Source organism: Nannobrachium achirus (assembly GCF_963921795.1).
Source record: "Nannobrachium achirus genome assembly, chromosome: 3".
Taxonomy (NCBI): Eukaryota; Metazoa; Chordata; class Actinopteri; order Myctophiformes; family Myctophidae; genus Nannobrachium; species Nannobrachium achirus.
The window spans coordinates 21,956,470-21,963,294 of record NC_137812.1 but is presented as its reverse complement, the minus strand read 5'-3'; positions in this window follow the sequence as shown (position 1 = coordinate 21,963,294).

Genomic DNA, 6,825 nt, shown 5'->3' with positions numbered 1-6,825 from the left:
TAACAGAAAACGTAACTCTTGTTCCGAATGACTCGACGGTTTTGTTTAGTCTAGTTTTACTCTGATTGATAGTGTTGATAATGCTCCTTCTTCTCTCCGTTTTTCTCTTCTCTCCAGTGGTATAAGGCAGGGATACTCAAACTTCTGAACCTGTGGGCCAATTTACAAAAAATGTCAAGGGGCCAGTTGATAAAATGACATTACTTGATAACTTCTCTTTTTTATTTGCTTTATTTCCACATAACTTAAGACAAGTGCAATGTGCATTGTGCATTTTTTTTATGGCTTGGAATTCCATTTATATTCTGTCAATGACACAAATTGTAATCAAAGTCATTTGCTAAATTTTCTCTCTTTTTAATAATTCTGCAATTAGCATATTCCACACAAACACTAAAACAAACTAATGTACATTTTTCTGCTATTTGTTTGGGTTGATATCTGTCTGCCTGCTATCAAGTGGGATAACATTAAAGATAGCTGAGCACATCTCTCTTTCAATTGCTTCACAATGTTATTTATGACTTGGCCCACATTCAACACAAATGGCTTTTTACAGCAAATAAACTTGTGAAATTAGATAGTTATGGCTAAGGGAAATACAATAAAATCTAACAATCTACTCAAAATAGATTACCCAGACTGTTTAGCTACCAAATGGTTATTGATGCAGTTGTTAAGTGGAGCTACAGTAGGCCTACATCTCTCTCTTTCATTTGATTTGCATTAGGCCTACAATGACGTTTTGGGTGTGCTAATTAGTCGGGCAGAGCCACTGGTAAAAAGAAGAAAAAAAACAGCTATTTCAATGGCCACTTTCAAGATGTTTTGGGCATTATCTCTGGAACTGAAGGTCCAATCTGCTCAGTTTAAAGCTTGTTGGATGCGTGACATCGAGGACAACTCCCCACTAAATAACATCTAGGCTCATCTTCCTACTTATATTGATCCCAAATGACGGTCCATGGGGGCTATTAGGCACAAATGCCCCTGCATGTCGTCCCGTTTCCACAGCAGACCCCAGCAGTCCTCACATAAAACCGATCATAAAACCAATTTTTTGTGGTCAAAAATGTATTCATTTATTTTTCATCATGAATTTGTTATTAGTTGTCATTGTACACACATCCATGTTATGTGTTTTGCTAAGTCCCGAAAAGATGCTCTGTGATGGGCCAGTATAGTCACTTTTGGCAGTTGTGTTGAATGCTCATCCTAAAACATGATTTACGAGACCGTGTTTTGTTTTTCTTTCTACTTAAAAATAATTTTAAAAAGTAAGTAGACTTTTTACTTGTATAACAGTGTTTCTACATTGCAGTGTTGATACTTTTACTTAAACAAATACATTTAAGTACTTTAACCACCACAGCTTCGCTTTCTCCTCTTACGTCTCTGTCTCTCTCCCTCCCTCCCTCCCTCACCTCTCTCGCTCTCTCTCTCTCTCTCTCTCTCTCTCTCTCTCTCTCTCTCTCTCTCGCTCTGCACGACATTAATTTCATTTCATTCCCTATTATTCTCTCGGTTCTAATGTTCCATCCTTTTATCTCTGATCCCTCCTGTGTCCTAAAAAAAAGAAAACAGAAACGCTAGGTCGGAGATGAGAAAGGAGTGGCGCGAGAGGGATGAGAGAGGAAGGAGAGAGAAAGACGGAGACGCGTGAGAGAAAAGGAGAGGAGAGTGATATAAATATAGATAGAAGAGAGACAGACCCATATGCAGTGTGAAAGTGCTCAAGACTTCATGCAGCCAACAGATACATTAACCACTTAAACCCTCTAATCGGAGCAAAACGGACTGGAGTTGCGACTGCACTTTGTTATCGCAGAAATCTTGTATCTCCAAGTTTCAAATTTGTACGCTTTTTTCGTAAAGTAAAGCCCTGCTTCACCATACAATACTGTCGCATAACACTAGTGAAAATAGCAGATCTGCAAGCACACAACGCCTCGCGGCGCGAGGCGTTGTGCGCTTGCAGATCGGCTATTTTCACTAGTTTAAATCGCTTTTAAAGTGATAAATACGAAACGGTTTTGGACATAGAAGGTTTCCACCCGACAACGATGGTATGCTCTTGTCTCCTCTTGTCTGGACAGCATCCATTAAAAGGATGTGTAACGCTGGTTTCTTTCCAAACGGGCCAGACTTAACATCTATCAGCAGGACACAAGGGGAGGGAGATGTCATTTTCCCATCTCTTTTGTGCATAGTGTTTTGTATTTTTGGAGCGGTGAAAGCGCTCCCAATAGACAGGTATGTCCGTGGGTATGTCCGTGGGTGGGTGGGTGGCTGGCTGGCCGTGTCCGTAGCCTGGCAATACCTTGAGTGGCCACACACAACACACTAGTTAAAGGAGGGGCGCTGTTTTGTGCAGGCCAGGCACACTCACCACTCACTCACAGGCACAGTTTACAGTTTACAGTTTAGGCATTTAGCAAGCTGCTCAGATTCACCGCTCCACTTCGAACCGAGGTTTGATTTTTGAAGATGCTAGTGTTGATTTTGGCAGCAAACTTTCGATTTAGTTTTAGTTATAGGCCTTTGTCTTTTGAATAAAATGTCATATAGTTTTAGTCTAAATTTAGTCATTTGAAATGTTTTAGTTTTAGTCTCATTTTAGTTGACTAAATATCAAAATATTTAATTAGGTTAAATCTACTGCAGTTTTGTCGCCAAAAGAATATTTTGGCTGGCCTTGATGGTGTCTTAATGGCTGATTTTACACTTGTTTGCAGAAAATAGCAGATCTACAACGTGTTGCAGCGGAACACATTGTGAGCTTGTACTGTAGATCTGCTATTTTCAGAGCGCAACACTCGAGCGCAAAGCATTGTGAGCTTGTAGATCTGCTATTTTCGGAGCGCACACCCGAGCGCAACCAAACACAAAATGATTACTGGATCTCTTCTCCACTACTCCCTCACTAACATTTTAGTCTAGCTTGTATTTGTTGATGAAATTGTCAATAGATTTAGTCTTAGTTTTAGTCATCATAGATTTAGTCTTAGTTTTAGTCATCATAGATTAGTTTTTGTTTCATTTTTATTTCGTTTTTTTTCCTCAGTGAAAAAGGTTAGTCGACAAACATTTTTCGTCATAGTTTTAGTCGACAATATCAACAATAATATAGGCCTAATTACCACCACAATGGAATGTGAAGTCCCCCAGTCCACTAGACTATTAAAAAAAACGAATCTGTTGACATTGTAGGCCTCTGTATGTATGTGTATGTCAGAGGTCGCGCTATGATTTTTAACAGCCGGTCACCGTGACCGGCATGATTCAAATTTATCGGACATCTGATAAAAATACCGGACATAATAATTGTAATGCATGGATGACAAGCAGGTGCAAAAACATAGCCAATAACAACAGTTTAAAGCCATACTGTGTAAGTTGCCCAACTAGTGGTCATTAGCCCTATAGCAAACCGCGGTCGCGTCCGCGTCTTTCGTCCGTTTTTCGTACCTTCAGACCCCCGCGTCTGCCTCCACCTCGCTGAGATCTATCTTTTAAGGGGTCCCTTGTTCCTGTGCGTTCAGTAATTCCAGAGATACGGACTCCTTCACCCTGCCTGGTAGGCGAAATTACCTAGAGAAGGGATGGTACAAACGGGCGACAACAAATATGGCTGCCATAGCGACCCCACTTCAAGATGCGCTGTGATTGGCCGGCAGTTGTATAACCCTCGCTGTGATTGGCCGGTAGTGTGATGACGCAATTTTGGCGCGAGATCCGGTCCACGGCAAGGATCTCAATTTACATATAGAGAAGGCTTTACAGGCTGAAATTCACGGCGCGGATCTTCTAAAACTTTTGTGATTTAATAGTTAGGAGAATTTTAAGATTTGTTTTATAAAAAAAGTTACATAGTACAACTTTAAGTCCTGTTGTATAGTTGGAACTGAACGGATTGAATGTAAAGGAGTAGTAGGCTGTACAAGAAACATACAGCTTCATCTTGCATAAGGGAATTAATTTATATTAGACTATTCTCGCGCAGGCTCAGGCTGTGTGTTTGCACGCATACTGCATGGTTTCATAACAAGTCGTTTCTGTTGCATCGAGGCCAACAACACATGTACAGAATAATAGAAATAGTCTGAAAGTGCATGGGGTCTGCGCAAATGTTTCATGGGTTGATAGATTCATCTGTCCAGAAATTAATAGACTACTCACTGGTATGGTCGAGTGGTCACGATGTCCATGCATCTATGTTATGCAACTTGGGAAGGTTGTAAAGGCTTTGGTGGTGATCTTGTACAGTTTCCATAACATCTCCTTATAAAGAGCTTCAATCGAGTGCACAATGTTTGTTTTTAGGGTTGTTAGTTGTCCTGCGTGCCTTCCATAATTCCCATGCGTAAACAGCTGCACTTTGCAACATGACGCTGAAATGGACTGCTGTCTTCTCTCTCCCCCCAGCGGCCCGTTCGCAAATTAATGTAGGCTAAACTGTTCTGATAATACAACTTGTTTTGGCTGTATATTCATCATGTATAACTTAAACTGCGCGCTCGTAGTCGGTCCAATGCGGCTCAGTTTAGCGACAACATAACAAACCGACAACTAGGGCCAACCAGCAACAACTATGTTTCCTGTCTTGCCTTCACAATAAAGTGTCTCCCGTTTACCTCCCAATGCAACTTATTTCACACAGGTTATTAACAGGAAAAAGTGTAGCTTAACCCGTGTGTTTTTGCGCAACCAAACGTACATGTGTGTGTGAGAGAGAGAGAGAGAGAGAGAGAGAGAGAGAGAGAGAGAGAGAGAGAGAGAGAGAGAGAGAGAGAGAGAGAGAGAGAGAGAGACATTGAGAAAGAGCGAGAGAGGGATTTGCGGTGATATTATTGAACTGCTGGGTCATTTTCAATCGGTCCTTATATGTCCGACGAGGTTTATATTTTCCTGTCTTTGTCATTAAAAATCGGTCAAATCCGGCAATTCCCGGTCTAACGCAATCTCTGGTGTGTGTGTGTGTGTGTGTGTGTGTGTGTGTGTGTGTGTGTGTGTGTGTGTGTGTGTGTGTGTGTGTGTGTGTGTGTGTGTGTGTGTGTGTGTGTGTGTGTGTGTGTGTGTGTGTGTGTGTGTGTGTGTGTGTGTGTGTGTGTGTGTGTGTGTGTGTGTCGTCTGCGTGTGTCTGTGCATGTGTTGTATTTTAATGTCATCAAGCTTGTATCAAGATAATACTGTAGGTGTGTTTGAAAATATACCAGTTATGTCATGTACTGCATGTTTCACTTAACACACACACACGCACGTAAGTACGCACTTGCTCGCTCGCTCGCTCGCACACACACGTACGACGGGCGGTGACTGGCACACAAACAACCAATCACTGGCAAGCGGGCATGTCAGGACACAAGTAAACACGCACGCACGCACACACGCACACACACACACACACACACACACACACACACACACACACACACACAGGCAGTTCCTGAAGGAAACCGATTGAAGGCTCAGTGTCTGAGATTAACTTTACAGCTTACAGCACTTATCTGACCACTATTACCATCCTTCCTTCTCTCTCTCTCTCTCTCTCTCTCTCTCTCTCTCTCTCTCTCCCTCCTTCTCTTTACCTCTGTCCAGCTCTCTCAGATTAGTGGATTTTCCACCACTTGAATCCTAGCATCCCTATCATCACTGAGAAGGAACATTCTCCCCCCCCCCCCAAATACAAGCCCAAATCTACAACGTGTCACACCGTGAGCTTGTAGATCGGCTATTTTAAGGCCAAGTGATGTGGTGTAGAGCGAAAGAAATTGCTGACCAACCTCTCTCTCTCTCTCTCTCTCTCTCTCTCTCTCTCTCTTCTCTCTCTCTCTCTCTCTCTCTCTATCTCTCTCTCTCTCTCTCTCTCATATACTGTATAGTATACGTATATGCCTGTATGAGTACGGCATAGGCAGCTGCAACTGACTGCAACACAAAGCTGCAACTAATGACACTAATTCAAGAGAGAGGGAATAGAGACAGCAGCAGCATGCGTCTGATCTCTAATCAGTACTATTTTCAACACCTGGGTGTCTTCAGGCACCGCCTAGCTCGCACTGGCTGTGACATCTTTAAAGGACAACTTTTTTTTTTTTTTATCCACCTGTTTCCGCGAGAATTTACTGTAGCATTATCTGTGGGACACTTCCGGAGAACAGCAGGCTTACAAGCTCACGTCGCGTTGCAGATGCAACCGTTGTGAGCTTGTAGATCGCACTCGGCTGCGGCGCCGGAAGCTGCCGCACACCTTCTGCGCAATGCATGATGGGACGTTGGAAAGTTGTAGATACGTGTATTTTAGATTGTAATTAGAGAAAAGAAAAGATGAAACGATAGAAAGCAGTAAATGGAAACATTTTAACATTCAGAGAGTGTTAAAAAAAATTATTTACTGCTTTCTATGATTTTGGTCTTTTATATGCGGCCGCTTACCGGCCCGGGACTCCATGGCCCCGGTTTTGATTTGTTTCCCGCCAGTGGTACAAGTGGTTAAATGTGTCTTTTTAGACATGAATAAGCCCATACCCAGGATGCACCGCAATCCTTCATGGGCAGATGTGACTTATGGGGTTCTAGCAGTGTTACTGTAAATAGTAATAAAGACATCGCCGGCTTATTGTTTTAAGTGTCTGTTGCTCAATCACCTGACTCTCTCCCCCCTCTCTCTCTCTCTCTCTCTCTCTCTGCAGGTGTGGAATCCGACCATCCTCTCTCCCACTCTCTTTCATTACTGTCCCATCCATCCTCCAGCCCCTTCCTCCTCTTCCTCTGTCTGTCTGTGTGTCTGTGTGTCCTATCTGTCTGTCTGTCTGTCTGTCGGGG